The sequence below is a fragment of the Aquarana catesbeiana genome, linkage group LG07 (genome assembly GCF_042186555.1).
Source record: "Aquarana catesbeiana isolate 2022-GZ linkage group LG07, ASM4218655v1, whole genome shotgun sequence".
Taxonomy (NCBI): Eukaryota; Metazoa; Chordata; class Amphibia; order Anura; family Ranidae; genus Aquarana; species Aquarana catesbeiana.
The window spans coordinates 11,406,884-11,427,184 of record NC_133330.1 but is presented as its reverse complement, the minus strand read 5'-3'; the positions used below and the strand labels follow the sequence as shown (position 1 = coordinate 11,427,184).

General features: G+C 48.8%; 1 protein-coding gene across 1 annotated transcript in view; it reads right to left on the bottom strand.

Moving 5' to 3' along the window:
• LOC141102673 (proto-oncogene Mas-like) overlaps positions 1-11,307 on the bottom strand; it is a 52,166-nt gene extending 40,859 nt beyond the window's left edge. The window contains exon 1 of the mRNA XM_073591588.1: positions 11,220-11,307. The gene's annotated coding sequence lies outside the window, so the exon portion shown is untranslated. The remainder of the gene's footprint in view (positions 1-11,219) is intronic.
• Between the last annotated feature and the right edge of the window lie 8,994 nt (positions 11,308-20,301).

The following is a 20,301-nucleotide window of genomic DNA, read 5'->3' as shown; positions in this document are numbered from 1 at the left end:
GTATACTATAGACACCCCCCAGGTACGATATTTAAAGGAATATTTCACTTTTATTTTTTCACTTTAAGCATCATTAACCACTTGCCTACTGGGCACTTAAACCCCCCTCCTGCCCAGACCAATTTTCAGCTTTCAGCGCTGTCACACTTTGAATGACAATTACTCAGTCATGCAACACTGTACCCAAATGAATTTTTTGTCCTTTTTTTCATACAAATAGAGCTTTCTTTTGGTGGTATTTGATCACCTCTGGGTTTTTTATTTTTTGCGCTATAAATGAAAAAAGACCTAAAATTTTGAAAAAAAACCCGCATTTTTCTTAGTTTCTGTGATAACATTTTGCAAATTAGTAATTTTTCTTCATAAATTTTGGCCACAATTTATACTGCTACATATCTTTAGTAAAAATAACCCAAATTAGTGGATATTATTTGGTCTCTGTGAAAGTTAGAGAGTTTACAAGTTATGGTGCAAATCATAAAAAATTGATCACACCTGATGTACTGACGGCCTATCTCATTTCTTGCGACCCGAACAAGTCAGAAAAGCACAAATACCCCCCAAATGACCCCTTTTTTGAAAGTAGACATTCCAAGGTATTTAGTAAGATGCATGGTGAGCTTTTTGATGTTGTCATTTTTTCCCACAATTCTTTGCAAAATGAAGATCCCCCCCCCCCCCCACACACAAAATTGTCATTGTAATAGGTTAGTTCTCTCACATAGCATGTGTATACCACAAATAACACCCCAAAATACATTCTGCTACTCCTCCTGAGTATTACGATACCACATGTGTGGGACTTTTTCACAGCCTGGCCACATAGAGAGGCCCAACATGCAGGGAGCACCATCAGGGGTTCTAGGAGCATAAATTACACATCTAACTACCTATTACACTTTTGAAGGCCCTGGAGCACCAGGACAATGACACGTGACACTGACGTGGCACTGATGACAGATGGCACTGATACGTGGGACTGATGACAGATGGCACTGATGTGGCACTGACACTGATGTGGCACTGATGACAGATGGCACTAATACGTGGCACTGATGACAGATGGCACTAATACGTGGCACTGATGACAGATGGCACTAATACGTGGCACTGACAGATGGCACTAATACGTGGCACTGATGACACGTGACACTGATGACAGATGGCACTAATATGTGGCACTGACAGGTGGCACTGATGACAGGTGGCACTGATGACCGGTGGCACTAATATGTGGCACTGATGACAGATGGCACTAATACGTGGCACTGATGACAGATGGCACTAATACGTGGCACTGATAGATGGCACTAATACGTGGCACAGATGGCACTGATGACAGATGGCACTGATACGTGGCACTGATGACAGATGGCACGTGACACTGACAGGTGGCACTGATGACAGGTGGCACTGATGACAGATGGCACTATGTGGCACTGATGACAGATGGCACTATGTGGCACTGATGACAGATGGCACTATGTGGCACTGATGACAGATGACAGTGACAGGGACAGATGGCACTGGGGATAGATGGAATGGACATGATAGTTGGGACAGATGGCAGTTTGACACTTTATTTTCGTTTTTTTTTTTTTTTTTTTTACTTGCCGCCACAGCGGTTCGTTCTCCCTCCTCACATGCTGTCTGTGTGAGGAGGGAGAGCCGCAGAACACCGGCAATGAGAGATGATCTCATATGTAAACATATGAGATTGTCGCCCATTGGCACAGCCGATCGTGCTGAAAACGGCCGCTATGATTGGCCGTTTTTAGCGATCTGTGACTGGCTGTGTCCGAGGGACACGGCCAGCACAGAACTTCCCCGATGCGCGCCAGCGGGAGCGCGCAACGCGGAAGTAAACACCAGGACGTCCAGGGACGGCCGCCCGGCAGATAGCGTCCGCGCTGCAGCCGTCTTTCGGCTATAGCGCGGGCGCGAAGTGGTTAAAATCACCGCTCCTGAAAAAACGTCAGTTTTGAAAACTTTCTTTTCCATTGATACATGTCCCCTGGGGCAGGACTCGGGTCCTCAAACCCTTTTTAGGACAATAACTTACATATTAGCCTTTAAAATTCGCACTTTTGATTTCTCACGTTCGAGTCCCATAGACTTTAACGGTGTTCGAAATGTTTGCGCGAACTTTCGGTCCGTTCACGTGTTCTGGATGCGAACCGAACCGGGGGTGTTCAGCCCATCCCTAGTGTCAGTGGGAGGAATAGTGCCCCATCATTGCTGTGGTAAAGTGATTGTAAACTGCGGATGTATGAGGATTATGTGTCAGCAAAATCCCCCCCCCCCCCCCAAAAAAAAACAAAAAACAAAATTGAGCACTAATCTGCATGCTTACCCGTAAGCATAAATCCCCCCTCCTCCCGGTACAAATCCACCCCCTTGCTGAAATCCCCCCTCCCAGCACAAATCTTTGCCCCCATCCCCCTCACCAATGTCCATCAATGCAACCTATCAATGCCCATCACTGCGCAGCCTCACCAGTGCCCATCGATGCAGTCTGATCAGTGCCCATCAATGCAGCCTATCAGTGCCCATCAATGCAGCGTCACCAGTGTCCATCAATGCATCCTCCCTCACCAGTGCCCATCAATGCAGCCTCCCTCACCAGTGCCCATCAATGCAGCCTCCCTCACCAGTGCCCATCAATGCAGCCTATCAGTGCCCATCAATGCAGCCTCACCAGTGCCCATCAATGCAGCCTCACCAGTGTCCATCAATGCAGCCTCCCTCACCAGTGCCCACCAATGCAGCCTCACCAGTGTCCATCAATGCAGCCTATCAATGCCCATCAATGCAGCCTCACCAGTGCCCATCAATGCAGCCTCCCTCACCAGTGCCCTTCAATGCAGCTTCCCTCACCAGTGTCCATCAATTCAGCCTCCCTCACCAGTGCCCACCAATGCAGCCTCACCAGTGTCCATCAATGTAGCCTTATCAGTGCCCATAAATGCAGCCTATCAGTGCCCATCAATGCAGCCTTACCAGTGCCCATCAATGTAGCCTCCCTCACCAGTGTCCATCAATGCAGCCTCACCAGTGTCCATCAATGCAGCCTCACCAGTGTCCATCAATGCAGCCTCTCCAGTGCCCATCAGTGCAGCCTTACCAGTGTCCATCAATGCAACCTCCCTCACCAGTGTCCATCAATGCAGCCTCCCTCACCAGTGTCCATCAATGCAGCTTCCCTCACCAGTGTCCATCAATGTAGCCTCCCTCACCAGTGTCCATCAATGCAGCCTCACCAGTGTTCATCAATGTAGCCTGATCAGTGCCCATCAATGCAGCCTCACCAGTGCCCATCAATGCAGCCTCACCAGTGCCCATCAGTGCAGCCTCACAAGTGTCCATCAATGCAACCTCCCTCACCAGTGCCCATAAATGCAGCCTCCCTCACCAGTGTCCATCAATGCAGCCTCCCTCACCAGTGTCCATCAATTCAGCCTCACCAGTGTCCATCAATGCAGCCTATCAGTGTCCATGAATGCAGCCTATCAGTGCCCATCAATGCAGCCTCACCAGTGCCCATCAATGCAGCCTCACCAGTGTCCATCAATGCAGCCTCCCTCACCAGTGCCCATCAATGCAGCCTCACCAATGTCCATCAATGCAGCCTGATCAGTGCCCATCAATGCAGCCTCACCAGTGCCCATCAATGCAGCCTCACCAGTGCCCATCAATGCAGCCTCACCAGTGTCCATCAATGCAGCCTCCCTCACCAGTGCTCATCAATGCAGCCTCACCAGAGTCCATCAATGCAGCCTATCAGTGCCCATCAATGCAGCCTCACCAGTGCCCATCAATGCAGCCTCCCTCACCAGTGCCCTTCAATGCAGTTTCCCTCACCAGTGTCCATCAATTCAGCCTCCCTCCCCAGTGCCCACCAATGCAGCCTCACCAGTGTCCATCAATGTAGCCTTATCAGTGCCTATAAATGCAGCCTATCAGTGCCCATCAATGCAGCCTTACCAGTGCTCATCAATGTAGCCTCCCTCACCAGTGTCCATCAATGCAGCCTCACCAGTGTCCATCAATGCAGCCTCACCAGTGCCCATCAATGCAGCCTCACCAGTGCCCATCAGTGCAGCCTCACCAGTGTCCATCAATGCAACCTCCCTCACCAGTGTCCATCAATGCAGCTTCCCTCACCAGTGTCCATCAATGTAGCCTCCCTCACCAGTGTCCATCAGTGCAGCCTCACCAGTGTCCATCAATGTAGCCTGATCAGTGCCCATCAATGCAGCCTCACCAGTGCCCATCAATGCAGCCTCACCAGTGCCCATCAGTGCAGCCTCACCAGTGTCCATCAATGCAACCTCCCTCACCAGTGTCCATCAATGCAGCTTCCCTCACCAGTGTCCATCAATGTAGCCTCCCTCGCCAGTGTCCATCAGTGCAGCCTCACCAGTGTACATCAATGCAGCCTATCAGTGCCCATCAATGCAGCCTCACCAGTGCCCATCAATGCAGCCTCACCAGTGTGCATCAATGCAGCCTCCCTCACCAGTGCCCATCAATGCAGCCTCACCAATGTCCATCAATGCAGCCTGATCAGTGCCCATAAATGCAGCCTCCTTCACCAGTGCCCATCAAGGCAGCCTCACCAGTGTCCATCAATGCAGCCTCATCAGTGTCAATCAGTGCCCATGAATGCAGCCTATCAGTGCCCATCAATGCAGCCTCACCAGTGCCCATTAATGCAGCCTCATCAGTGTCCATCAGTGCCCATCAATGCAGCCTATTAGTGCCCATCAATGCAGCCTCACCAGTACCCATCAATGCAGCCTCATCAGTGTCAATCAGTGCCCATCAATGCAGCCTCACCAGTGTCCATCAATTTAGCCTCCCTCACCAGTGCCCATCAATGCAGCCTCACCAGTGTCCATCAATGCAGCCTGATCAGTGCCCATCAATGCAGCCTCCCTCACCAGTGCCCATCAATGCAGCCTCACCAGTGTCCATCAATGCAGCCTCATCAGTGTCAATCAGTGTCCATCAATGCAGCCTATCAGTGCCCATCAATGCAGCCTCACCAGTGCCCATCAATGCAGCCTCACCAGTGTCCATCAATTTAGCCTCCCTCACCAGTGCCCATCAATGCAGCCTCACCAGTGTCCATCAATGCAGCCTGATCAGTGCCCATCAATGCAGCCTCCCTCACCAGTGCCCATCAATGCAGCCTCACCAGTGTCCATCAATGCAGCCTCATCAGTGTCAATCAGTGCCCATTAATGCAGCCTATCAGTGCCCATCAATGCAGCCTCACCAGTGCCCATCAATGCAGCCTCATCAGTGTCAATCAGTGCCCATCAATGCAGCCTATTAGTGCCCATCAATGCAGCCTCACCAGTACTTATTAATGCAGCCTCATCAGTGTCAATCAGTGCCCATCAATGCAGCCTCACCAGTGCTCATCAATCCAGCCTCACCAGTGTCCATTAAATCAGCCTGATCAGTGCCCATCAATGCAGCCAATAAGTGCCCATCAATGCAACCTCACCAGTGCCCATTGATGCAGCCTGACCCGTGTCCATCAATGCAGCCTGATCAGTGCTCATTATCTCAGCCTTGCCAGTGCCCATCAGCGCAGCCTTGACAGGGCATAGGGAGAGGAAAGCCGCCGGATTACAGAAAGCGGGTATCTCCCACTTACCCAGCACAGCTGCTGTCACACTAAGTCCTGCCTCCTGGACCAGCTCCTATGATGGACTTCACACGTCCCGGCTTTGGACCAGTGTGCTGTCTATCATAGGAGCCAGTCCAGGAGGTGGGACTTAGTGTGATAGCGGCCTCGCCGGGTAAGCAGGAAACCCCCGCTCTCTGTAGTCCGGTGGCGCCCCTTCCCCTCAGAGGCAGCCTGTGCACCCACCCAGGATTGGCCCTGCAAAGCGGCCCCAGGGCAGGCAGCCTACCGGGAAATCTCCTGATATTCCATTAGGCCAGTCTAGCCACCCTGGCCAACCCCAGGTCTTGGGACTCAGGGCTAATAATTCTCAATTAGCAATACGAGACCTGTTTTTTTTTTGGGGAGCCCACTGCTTACAGCCTTTCAACCCCACTACATTTGTGATATACATCATGTTTGGATTGTTACACTTTCTGTGCAGCCTCACCAGTACCCATCAATGCAGCCTCATCAGTGTCAATCAGTGCCCATCAATGCAGCCTCACCAGTGCCCATCAATCCAGCCTTACCAGTGTCCATTAATTCGGCCTGATCAGTGCCCATCAATCCAGCCTCACCAGTGTCCATTAATTCGGTCTGATCAGTGCCCATCAATGCAGCCTCACCAGTGTCCATCAATGCAGCCTCCCTCACCAGTGCCCATCAATGCAGCCTCCCTCACCAGTGCCCATCAATACAGCCTATCAGTGCCCATCAATGCAGCCTCACCAGTGCCCATCAACGCAGCCTCACCAGTGTCCATCAATGCAGCCTCCCTCACCAGTGCCCACCAATGCAGCCTCACCAGTGTCCATCAATGTAGCCTTATCAGTGCCCATCAATGCAGCCTCACCAGTGCCCGTCAATGCAGCCTCACCAGTGCCTATCAATGCAGCCTCCCTCACCAGTGCCCATCAATGCAGCCTCACCAGTGTCTATCAATGCAGCCTATCAATGCCCATCAATGCAGCCTCACCAGTGCCCATCAATGCAGCCTCCCTCACCAGTGCCCATCAATGCAGCTCCCCTCACCAGTGTCCATCAATTCAGCCGCCCTCACCAGTGTCCAACAATGCAGCCTATCACTGCCCATCAATGCAGCCTCACCATTGCCCATCAATGTAGCCTCCCTCACCAGTGTCCATCAATGCAGCCTCACCAGTGTCCATCAATGTAGCCTGATCAGTGCCTATCAATGCAGCCTCAGCAGTGCCCATCAATGCAGCCTCACCAGTGCCCATCAGTGCAGCCTCACCAGTGTCCATCAATGCAACCTCCCTCACCAGTGCCCATCAATGCAGCCTCCCTCACCAGTGTCCATCAATGCAGCCTCCCTCACCAGTGTCCATCAATGCAGCCTCACCAGTGTCCATCAATGCAGCCTATCAGTGCCCATCAATGCAGCCTCACCAGTGCCCATCAATGCAGCCTCACCAGTGTCCATCAATTTAGCCTCCCTCACCAGTGCCCATCAATGCAGCCTCACCAGTGTCCATCAATGCAGCCTGATCAGTGCCCATCAATTTAGCCTCCCTCACCAGTGCCCATCAATGCAGCCTCACCAGTGTCCATCAATGCAGCCTGATCAGTGCCCATCAATGCAGCCTCCCTCACCAGTGCCCATCAATGCAGCCTCACCAGTGTCCATCAATGCAGCCTCATCAGTGTCAATCAGTGCCCATTAATGCAGCCTATCAGTGCCCATCAATGCAGCCTCACCAGTGCCCATCAATGCAGCCTCATCAGTGTCAATCAGTGCCCATCAATGCAGCCTATTAGTGCCCATCAATGCAGCCTCACCAGTACTTATTAATGCAGCCTCATCAGTGTCAATCAGTGCCCATCAATGCAGCCTCACCAGTGCTCATCAATCCAGCCTCACCAGTGTCCATTAAATCAGCCTGATCAGTGCCCATCAATGCAGCCAATAAGTGCCCATCAATGCAACCTCACCAGTGCCCATTGATGCAGCCTGACCCGTGTCCATCAATGCAGCCTGATCAGTGCTCATTATCTCAGCCTTGCCAGTGCCCATCAGCGCAGCCTTGACAGGGCATAGGGAGAGGAAAGCCGCCGGATTACAGAAAGCGGGTATCTCCCACTTACCCAGCACAGCTGCTGTCACACTAAGTCCTGCCTCCTGGACCAGCTCCTATGATGGACTTCACACGTCCCGGCTTTGGACCAGTGTGCTGTCTATCATAGGAGCCAGTCCAGGAGGTGGGACTTAGTGTGATAGCGGCCTCGCCGGGTAAGCAGGAAACCCCCGCTCTCTGTAGTCCGGTGGCGCCCCTTCCCCTCAGAGGCAGCCTGTGCACCCACCCAGGATTGGCCCTGCAAAGCGGCCCCAGGGCAGGCAGCCTACCGGGAAATCTCCTGATATCCCATTAGGCCAGTCTAGCCACCCTGGCCAACCCCAGGTCTTGGGACTCAGGGCTAATAATTCTCAATTAGCAATACGAGACCTGTTTTTTTTTTGGGGAGCCCACTGCTTACAGCCTTTCAACCCCACTACATTTGTGATATACATCATGTTTGGATTGTTACACTTTCTGTGCAGCCTCACCAGTACCCATCAATGCAGCCTCATCAGTGTCAATCAGTGCCCATCAATGCAGCCTCACCAGTGCCCATCAATCCAGCCTTACCAGTGTCCATTAATTCGGCCTGATCAGTGCCCATCAATCCAGCCTCACCAGTGTCCATTAATTCGGTCTGATCAGTGCCCATCAATGCAGCCTCACCAGTGTCCATCAATGCAGCCTCCCTCACCAGTGCCCATCAATGCAGCCTCCCTCACCAGTGCCCATCAATACAGCCTATCAGTGCCCATCAATGCAGCCTCACCAGTGCCCATCAACGCAGCCTCACCAGTGTCCATCAATGCAGCCTCCCTCACCAGTGCCCACCAATGCAGCCTCACCAGTGTCCATCAATGTAGCCTTATCAGTGCCCATCAATGCAGCCTCACCAGTGCCCGTCAATGCAGCCTCACCAGTGCCTATCAATGCAGCCTCCCTCACCAGTGCCCATCAATGCAGCCTCACCAGTGTCTATCAATGCAGCCTATCAATGCCCATCAATGCAGCCTCACCAGTGCCCATCAATGCAGCCTCCCTCACCAGTGCCCATCAATGCAGCTCCCCTCACCAGTGTCCATCAATTCAGCCGCCCTCACCAGTGTCCAACAATGCAGCCTATCACTGCCCATCAATGCAGCCTCACCATTGCCCATCAATGTAGCCTCCCTCACCAGTGTCCATCAATGCAGCCTCACCAGTGTCCATCAATGTAGCCTGATCAGTGCCTATCAATGCAGCCTCAGCAGTGCCCATCAATGCAGCCTCACCAGTGCCCATCAGTGCAGCCTCACCAGTGTCCATCAATGCAACCTCCCTCACCAGTGCCCATCAATGCAGCCTCCCTCACCAGTGTCCATCAATGCAGCCTCCCTCACCAGTGTCCATCAATGCAGCCTCACCAGTGTCCATCAATGCAGCCTATCAGTGCCCATCAATGCAGCCTCACCAGTGCCCATCAATGCAGCCTCACCAGTGTCCATCAATTTAGCCTCCCTCACCAGTGCCCATCAATGCAGCCTCACCAGTGTCCATCAATGCAGCCTGATCAGTGCCCATCAATGCAGCCTCCCTCACCAGTGCCCATCAATGCAGCCTCACCAGTGTCCATCAATGCAGCCTCATCAGTGTCAATCAGTGCCCATTAATGCAGCCTATCAGTGCCCATCAATGCAGCCTCACCAGTGCCCATCAATGCAGCCTCATCAGTGTCAATCAGTGCCCATCAATGCAGCCTATTAGTGCCCATCAATGCAGCCTCACCAGTACTTATTAATGCAGCCTCATCAGTGTCAATCAGTGCCCATCAATGCAGCCTCACCAGTGCTCATCAATCCAGCCTCACCAGTGTCCATTAAATCAGCCTGATCAGTGCCCATCAATGCAGCCAATAAGTGCCCATCAATGCAACCTCACCAGTGCCCATTGATGCAGCCTGACCCGTGTCCATCAATGCAGCCTGATCAGTGCTCATTATCTCAGCCTTGCCAGTGCCCATCAGCGCAGCCTTGACAGGGCATAGGGAGAGGAAAGCCGCCGGATTACAGAAAGCGGGTATCTCCCACTTACCCAGCACAGCTGCTGTCACACTAAGTCCTGCCTCCTGGACCAGCTCCTATGATGGACTTCACACGTCCCGGCTTTGGACCAGTGTGCTGTCTATCATAGGAGCCAGTCCAGGAGGTGGGACTTAGTGTGATAGCGGCCTCGCCGGGTAAGCAGGAAACCCCCGCTCTCTGTAGTCCGGTGGCGCCCCTTCCCCTCAGAGGCAGCCTGTGCACCCACCCAGGATTGGCCCTGCAAAGCGGCCCCAGGGCAGGCAGCCTACCGGGAAATCTCCTGATATCCCATTAGGCCAGTCTAGCCACCCTGGCCAACCCCAGGTCTTGGGACTCAGGGCTAATAATTCTCAATTAGCAATACGAGACCTGTTTTTTTTTTGGGGAGCCCACTGCTTACAGCCTTTCAACCCCACTACATTTGTGATATACATCATGTTTGGATTGTTACACTTTCTCTGTATTCTTTATTAATGGGTATTGTGGATCTGAGGCTGGAAGTGTCTGGTATATCTTAAAGATGGATTGATGGATATCAGAATCAAGATTTCTTTTTAAAAAATGAGTTGCATGCCTTGCCTATAATATTATCATGCATTTAAAATAAATTCCAACTGGCAGATAAGTGCCTTGGAGAGGAGAAAGATTATGCTGGCAAAGTGGAATTGCAGACATGCCTGACTTCTGCTGTGTGCAAACAGCACATAGAATTACTTATCCCCTCTCTATGATATATATATATATTTCCTTTGTTATATATCCCCTATAACACTATGAGCTCTCCGTGCCCTTTTTGGCAATACCTTATCTATTAGCCCTGAAGATGGGCAGAACTTATTATCAATATTGAAATTTTATAAAAGAAGACGGCGATTGCTCTCAAAGATTTACTGAAATCCGCTTGGCTGCTCTTAAAGGGCCCTCAATGATACCAATAACTTCTAGAAGAAGATAAGCAAATGCATTCAGTCGGTGCCCAACTTTCTTTCTACCCCTCAATAAGCCAAGGATCCCAACCTGAGAAATTCATTGCCAGCTTGCACACTATCCCGGGGGGGTCGTCCCCCACCACCCAGAGAGAAGGAGCGCTACAATAATAATGTGTAATTAGGACATTTGTGGGTCTACTTCAGTCTGCAATAGGAAGGAACCCCCTGATTTCCTCAGTATATAAGATTTCAGTTTCATCGTCCAATGGTAATGCCAACCTCAAATGTACAATTTTTAAAAAATGTTTTCATTTGGTATTTATATTCTTGGATATCTCCAACTTTAATAACATGCAGAGCACAGATCACATATAATTCTGGATAACCAGCTTCACCCCCTGGGTTATAAGTACTAATAGTATACAATAAACTACACAAATGGTCTACAAGTCAAAGACAAGACAGATCTCACCTGTAATGTGCTGATTTGATGACTCCGGGTAATGATCTCTTATCAGTTCATCGTGTCGCTCTCAGACCTGCAATGCTTTCTTTCTGGTAATGAGTTCAATTACAGGACTTATATATATAGATTTATTTATGTGAGGGGTGGAGTGACATGACACACGGGCAGGGCTGACACAGGACTTGGAAATTGGAATCACATTCCATTTTTGTATATAATATGATGAAGTTCTGGGAGGTGCGCTGCCATTCTCTCATGTAGCTGGGAAGCACCAATGTAAAGAGTAAGGTTCCCAATAACTCATTGGGGTTAATTTACTAAAGGCAAAAAGACTGTGCACTTTGGAAAGTGCAGTTGCACACGGCAAGAGCAGTTGCTCCAGAGTTTAGTAAATGAGCAGAAGTTCTGCTGACTTTCATCAACCAATCATGTGCAAGCAAAAATGCTGTTTTTTTTAAATTTTCCTTGCATGTGATTGGGTATTCTTTGCAAAGTGAAGCTTTACCTCATTTACTAAGCTCTGGAGCAATTGCACCTGCAGAGTGCAAGTGCACTTTCCAAGGTGCACAATCTATTGGCCTTTAGTAAATCAACCACATTGTTTCTCAACCTCTTTTTCAGTCAAGGCACTAGGGATGGGCCCAATGTTCGCTGAATAGTGAACATTTTGGGGCATTCGCAGCAAATTCGAGCGCCACGGAATGCCCCATACTGCACTGCGAGATCGCGGTGTATTGACATCTGATGATTGGCCAAAGCATGCACCTGACCTGGAAGCTTTGGCCAATCACAGCGTGCTCTGCTGTGAGACCTATGATTGACCAAAGGCAGGGTGCTTTTAGCCAATCATGGCTCAGGGGGGCTAAGTCCACTCCCCACACTATAATAGGCTGCTTACACACGGCGGTCGTATATAGTGTTATGATTGAGAGAACATTAGCTAGAGGAAGGTTAGTTAGTGGCGTGCAGGCAGTTTAGTATATATATATATATATATATATATATACACAGTGTAGTGTAGACTATATATACAGTGCAAGCAGAGACTCAGTTCTTATGTCAGGACTGAGATCTGAACCCATAACCACTGCTGCATCCGGCAGTGGCTCCCCTTGCTGAGCTACCTGAGATGCTGGATGGCTCTTTGTCCGATCCTTTGGACTTTCTTGCCTTGTCTCTGTTTCTGGTGCACCTTGAACTCTTTGCTCCTCCCATCAACTTCCTGATCTAGACCATACCTTTGCACTTCCTGTTTGACAGATTATTGTGCTCTCTCCAGCCGATATCTTGCTCCTGTGTGTACCCGCAGCTGCGTTATCTCCACTACCACTTTTTACTGACCTTTGGCTTGTTACTCCACTACTCTTCTGCTTTTTCCCAACTTGCTATATCTGCTACTGGACCCTGGGTTGCTCACCTCCTGGTGGGGCGATCTGGCAATCTGGTACTAACACACAGCAAAACTCACCCCCACCATCAGGAGCTCTGGTGAACACCGGTTAGTACTTAAACCCCCGCACCTCAGGTGAGCCCACCTCATCCGTCAGGGTGATTTGCTTGTTTACTTATCCTGCTAGCTGGTGAGCCTCTCTACTGCTATAGCTACTGGTCACCAATCCTAACCCCTGGCCGTGACAGAATAATCTGGCAAACAGGAAGTGCAGAGACATGGCGGCTTAAATCAGGATGTTCATGGGAGAAGCAAAGAGTTCAAGGTTCACCAGAAAGAAGAGACGAGGCAAGAAAGTCCAAAGGATCCGACAGGGAGCAAGAAAATCCACTGCCACATTCAGCAGAGGTTATGAGTTCAGATCCCAGTCCTGAAACTGGTAAAAAAAAGATCGGGACCATATGCAGCCTTCGGGTCCGTTGGGCGGCATGATTGAAGATGGATGGACATCGCAGGACACTTTCTTGTTTTTAATAAAGGAATTGTCAAAAACTATCTGTTGTGGTTTTTACTTTTTGACACTCTTTTTGGTGAATGGATAGGGGTACAATGTATCCGATACCCATTCACATGGGGGGGGGCGGGATCTGGGGGCCTTGTTGAAGGGGGCTTCCAGAATCCGATAAGCCCCCCATCCGCAGACCCCGACAACCAATGGCCAGGGTTGTTGGGAAGAGGCTCTTGTCCCCATCAACATGTTGAGGGCATGTGGCCTTGTATATTTCGGGGCGGGGGGCTCGCTTGTGCTCCCCCTATCCTGTCCTCCAGGCTGCATGCTCGGATAAGGGTCTGGAATGGATTTGGGGGGTGACCTTGCCAATTTTTTTTTAATTTTGGCGTGGAGTTCCCCTTAAAATTCATACCAGACCCGAAGGGCCTGGTATAGACTTGGGGGGGGGGGGGAACTTAACCCACACCGATTTTTTTCCTTCATTTTTCATGTATATTGCTGGGAGTCGGCAATACATTACAGCTATCAGCAAGTTTAAATGACATTTTTTCCTTTAGAAATTTCATTTTGCTGCGGCACTGTAAAACACATTGCACAGATGCGCCACTTTACAGGCAGAATGAGGGGACCCCCCCCCCCCCCCCATATTTAAAGGAATATTTCATTTTTATTGTTTCACTATAAGCATTATTAAAATCACTGCTCCCGAAAAAATGGTAGTTTTAAAAACTTTTTTTTTGCATTGATACATGTCCCCTGGGGCAGGACGCAGGTCCTCAAACACTTTTTATGACAATAACTTGCATATAAGCCATTAAAATGAGCACTTTTGTTTTTTTTTATGTTCGTGTCCCATAGACTTTAATAGGGTTCGCATGTTCGCTAGAACTTTTTGCCTGTTTGCATGTTCTGGGGGGGGGGGGGGGTGTTCGACCCATCCCTGATCTCCAGATTTGGTTGCAATAAATCTCTTTCCTTTTTTTCTTCTTGGCCTTTGAGGCTGGGTTCACACCAATGCGAATTGGATGCAGATTTCCCCGCATCCAATTCACATAGCAGGAGAATGTGTCCAGCTCTCTATGGTGCCGGTTCACATATCTCGGGGTGGCTGCGGAGCGCACTGCACTGTGCATCTTTGGCTCCGTTTCAGGGCCGATTTCAGGCACAGATTCGTCCCTGAACCGGAGAATGGGGGCGCACAGCGTTCCTGTGCGATCCGCAGCCGGTTCCAGTGTGAACCAAGCCTGAGAGCTGTTGCAATAGCTGCTGGTTAGTGAGCCTGACCCCTGACCGTAACAGAATGATTCGGCAAAGATGGAGTGCAAGGACATGACTTAAATCATGGGAGAAGCAAAGAGTTCGAGGTCCACCAGAAACAAGAGACGAGGCAAGAAAAGGATCAGAGAGTGCACCATCTAGCACCTTGTGTGGCTCAGCCAAAAGAGCCATTGCTGGAGACAGTCAAGGTCATGGGTTCAAATCCAGATCCTAACAAACAGCTGGCAAAGCTTGACCATGGCAAACTGTCTGTTCCACCCCCTTGGCAACCTGCAGCCCAAGAGCTTCACCCAGACTTCCAATCCAGTTGCTTCATCCCCTGCCCCTAAAACTGAACTCTTCTGTATGCCCATCATGTTAGATAGACTCAAATATGTCTGTGCCAACACAACTCACAGACATTTTTTTCAGTAATACATGTGGTTCCTAAATCATCAACACCATCTAGTGGTCACAATGTGTTTTTTCCCTAGGAATACCTCAATCAGGGAAAAAAAACACACACAGTGGCCATTAGATGGTGCTAACAATATAGGAATTACATGTGTTACAGAAAATACAGGGATTTTTCATTCTGACAGCGCGGATACTCATCACATTCCTACAAACAATTTATGCATAGATATATGCATATATATATATATGTGTGTGTATCTATCTATCTATCTATCTATCTATCTATCTATTTTTATATATATATATATATATATATATATATATATATATATATATATATATATATATATATATACAGTGGGGCAAAAAAGTATTTAGTCAGCCACCAATTGTACAAGTTCTCCCACTACAAAAGATGAGAGAGGCCTGTAATTGTCATCATAGGTATACCTCAACTATGAGAGACAAAATGTGGAAACAAATCCAGACAATCACATTGTCTTATTTTTGAAATAATTTATTTGCAAATTATGGTGGAAAATAAGTATTTGGTCAATATCAAAAGTTCATCTCAGTACTTTGTTTTATATATCCTTTGTTGGCAGTGACAGAGGTCAAACGTTTTCTGTAAGTCTTCACAAGGTTGTCACACACTGTTGCTGGTATGTTGGCCCATTTCTCCATGCAGATCTCCTCTAGAGCAGTGATGTTTTAGGGCTGTCGCTGGGCAACACGGACTTTCAACTCCCTCCAAAGATTTTCTATGGGGTTGAGATCTGGAGACTGGCTAGGCCTCTCCAGGACCTTGAAATGCTTCTTACGAAGCCACTCCTTCGTTGCCCAGGCGGTGTGTTTGGGATCATTGTCATGCTATAACACTCAGCCACGTTTCATCTTCAATGCCCTTGCTGATGGGAGGAGGTTTGCACTCAAAATTTCACGATACATGTCCCCATTCATTCTTTCATGTACACAGATCAGTCGTCCTGTTCCCTTTGCAGAGAAACAGCCCCAAAGCATGATGTTGCCACCCCCATGCTTCACAGTAGGTATGGTGTTCTTTTTAGTTGCAACTCAGCATTCTCTCTCTCTCTCTCTCTCTTCCAAACACAACAAGTTGTGTTTCTACCAAACAGGTCTACTTTGGTTTCATCTGACCATATGACATTCTCCAATCCTCTTCTGGATCATCCAAATGCTCTCTAGCAAACCTCAGACGGGACCGGACATGTACTGGCTAAAGCAGGGGGACACGTCTGACACTGCAGGATCTGAGTCCCTGGCAGCGTAGTGTGTTACTGATGGAAGCCTTTGTTACGTTGGTCCCAGCTCTCTGCAGGTCATTCACTAGGTCCCCCCATGTGGTTCTGGGATTTTTGCTCACCATTCTTGTGATCATTTTGACCCCATGGGGTGAGATCTTGGGTGGAGCCCCAGATCGAGGGAGATTATCAGTGGTCTTGTATGTCTTCCATTTTCTAATTATTGCTCCCACAGTTGATTTCTTCACACCAAGCTGCTTGCCTATTGCAGATTCAGTCTTCCAAGCCTGGTGCAGGTCTACAATTTTGTTTCCGGTGTCCTTCGACAGCTCTTTGGTCTTCACCATAGTGGAGTTTGGAGTGTGACTGTTTGAGGTTGTGGACAGGTGTCTTTTATACTGATAACAAGTTCAAACAGGTGCCATTAATACAGGTAATGAGTGGAGGACAGAGGAGCCTCTTAAAGAAGAAGATACAGGTCTGTGAGAGACGGAAATCTTGCTTGTTTGTAGGAGACCAAATACTTATTTTCCACCATAATTTGCAAATACATTCTTTCAAAAATCAGACAATGTGATTGTCTGGATTTGTTTCCACATTTTGTCTCTCATAGTTGAGGTATACCTATGATGACAATTACAGGCCTCTCTCATCTTTTTAAGTGGGAGAACTTGCACAATTGGTGGCTGACTAAATACTTTTTTGCCCCACTGTATATATGCACACACACTATATTACCAAAAGTATTGTGACGCCTGCCTTTACACGCACATGAAGTTTAGTGGCATCCCAGTCTTAGTCCGTAGGGTTCAAAATTGAGTTGGCTCCACCCTTTGCAGCTATAACAGCTTCAACTCTTCTGGGAAGGCCGTCCACAAGGTTTAGGAGTGTGTCTATGGGAATGTTTGACCATTCTTCCAGAAGAGCATTTGTGAGGTCAGGCACAGATGTTGGACGAGAAGGCCTGGCTCTAAGTCTTCCTGCACCCCGAACTCGCTCCTCCATGTCTTTATGGACCTTGCTTTGTGCACTGGTGGGCAGTCACGTTGGAACAGGAAGGGGACATCCTCAAACTGTTCCCACAAAGTTGGGAGCATGAAATTGTCCAAAATGTCTTGGTATGCTGACGCCTTAAGAGTTCCCTTCACTGGAACTAAGGGGCCAAGCCCAACCCCTGAAAAACAACCCCCCACACCATAATCCCCCCCTCCGCCAAGTGATTTGGACTAGTGCACAAAGCAAGGTCTATTATTAACCACTTGCCGACCAGCCGCCACAGTTATACTGCGGCAGAATGGCACGGCTGTGGCCACTGGGGGCGCGCGCCCACCCCCTGCTCGCCCATGGAGCTGATGCAAGTGGGCGATCGCTTGGGGCACACGGAGAGCCGGGATCTGTGTGTGTGAACACAGTTTCCCTTCTCTGAGGGGAGAAGTGACAGATCTTCTGTTCATACAAAGTATGAACAGAGATCTGTTATCTCCCCTAGTCAGTCCCCTCCCCCCTTCAGTTAGAACACACACTAGGTAACACAATTAACCCCTTGATCACCCCCTAGTGTTAACCCCTTCCCTGCCAGTGACATTTTTACAGTAATCAATGATTTTTATAGCACTGATCACTGTAAAAATGCCAATGGTCCCAAAAATGTGTCAAAATTGTCCGTGTCCGCCATAATCGCAGTCCCGATAAAAATCGCAGATCACCGCCATTACTAGCAAAAAAAAAAATGATAAATAAAAATGCCATAAATCTATCCCCTGTTTTGTAGCAAACCAATCAATATATGCTTATTGAGATTTTTTTACCAAAAATATGTAGAGGAATACATATCGGCCTAAACTGAGGAAAAAAAAAAAATTTTTTTATATATTTTTGGGGGATATTTATTATAGCAAAAAGAAAAAAAATATTGCATTTTTTTTTTCAAAATTGTCGCTCTTTATTTGTTTATAGCGTAAAACTGCAGAGGTGATCAAATACCGCCAAAAGAAAGCTCTATTTGTGGGGGAAAAAAAAGGACATCAATTTTGTTTGGTTGTGACGCTGCATGACCGCGCAATTGTCAGTTAAAGCTACGCAGTGCCGAATCGCAAAAAAGTGCTCTGGTCAGGAAGGGGGTAAAATCTTCCGGGGCTGAAGTGGTCTTCTACATTCTGATAACCCCCCCCCCCCAGCAGAATACTCCCATTGGCCAGGCCAAGGTTGTGGGGAAGAGGCAACATCAACATAGGGACAAGGTGTTCTGCTAGAGGGTGTCTGATTTTTTTTGCGCTATAAACAAAAACAAAAAACGACAAATTTGAAAAAAAACACACAAAACTTTTTTTTACTTTCTGCTATAAAACATTTCCTAAAAAATGTAAAAAAACTAATTTATTCATCAGTTTAGGCCAATATGTATTTTGCTACATATTTTTGGTAAAAAAAAAATCTCAATAAGCGTATATTGATTGGTTTGCGCAAAAGTTATCACATCTAAAAAATAGGGATAGATTTATGGCATTTTTATTTATTTATTTATTTTTACTAGTAATGGCAGCGATCAGTGATTTTTAGTGGGACTGCGGCATTGCGGCAGACAGATCGGACACCTAACTGACACTTTTGACACTTTATGGGGAAGCAGTGACATTATTACAGTGATAAGTGGTAAAAATATGCACCGTTATAAACATCCCTTGGAATAGGAAAAAAGCATGACAGGTCCTCTTTAATGTGAGATCTGGGGGGTCAAAAAGACCTCGGATCTCACATTTACACTTGAATGCAATTTAAAAAAAAGTAGAAGTTATTGCTCTGCTTAGCTTAGTATCTCCTGCAAATACAGAGATTGAACTGTTTATCCCATCCTCCGGGTCGTTTATAAACAATTTAAACAGGATTGGTCCCAGCACAGAACCCTGGGGGACCCCACTACCCACCCCCGACCATTCCGAGTACTCCCCATTTATCACCACCCTCTGAACTCGCCCTTGTAGCCAGTTTTCAATCCATGTACTCACCCTATGGTCCATGCCAACGCACCTTATTTTGTACAGTAAACGTTTATGGGGAACTGTGTCAAATGATTTTACAAAATCCAGATACACCACGTCTACGGGCCTTCCTTTATCTAGATGGCAACTCACCTCCGCATAGAAGGCTAATAGATTGGTTTGGCAAGAACGATTCTTCATGAATCCATTCTGATTACTGCTAATGATACCGTTCTTATTACTAAAATCTTGTATACAGTGGCGGCCCGTCCATAGGGGGCGCCTGGGCGCTGCCCCCCCCCCCCCCCCCCCCCCCCCCTCCAGGCAGCAAAAAAAAAACAATTTTTTTTTTATTACTGGCCCTTTAAAAAAAAAAAAAAGGAAAAAAAAGGTCCTTAAGTGCACTGTGTTCGGACGCTGGACACAGTGCGACGCCGGACACAGTGCACTTATAGGAAGCGCCACGTCTATGCAATCACGAGATTGCAGACGTGGCGCTGCATTTGCGGGCGTTTAGCCCGCCTTGTGGCATTTTCTGAAGCGCCGAGTAGCTTCCGCCCGGCCATAGTAATAGATACTACAGGCGCCGTGCAGAAGCTACTCGGCACTTCAGATTTAATTGACATCTGCTCTGAGTCAGATGTCACTTCCTGCCTCTCTCTCTCATTGCGCCCAAGAGAGAAAACAGGAAGAATGCTGGTGCCAGTGTGAGGAGGACACCGCAGGAGACCCAAGGTAAGTACCGCTGGGACTCTAAAGGGGACACCTGCTGTGGGGGGGGCTCTGATGGGGGACACCTGCTGTGGGGGAACTCTGATGGGGACACCTGCTGTGGGGGGCTCTGATGGGTGACTCCTGTTTTGGGGGGACTCTGATGGGGACACCTGCTGTGGGGGGACTCTGATTGGGACACCTGCTTTGGGGGACACCTGCTGTGGGGGGCTCTGATGGGGGACACCTGCTGTGGGGGGACTCTGATGGGGGACACCTGCTGTGGGGGACTCTGATGGGGGACACCTGCTGTGGGGGGCTTTGAAAGGGGACACCTGCTGTGGGGGGCTCTGGTGGGGGGCTCTGATAGGGGACTCTGATGGGGGACACCTGCTGCGAGGGGGCTCTGATGGGGACACCTGCTGTGGGGGAGCTCTGATGGGGACACCTGCTGTGGGGGGGCTCTGATGGGGGACACATGCTGTGGGGGGTTCTGATGGGGGACACCCGCTGTGGGGGGACTCTGATGGGGACACCTGCTTTGGGGGGACTCTGATGGGGA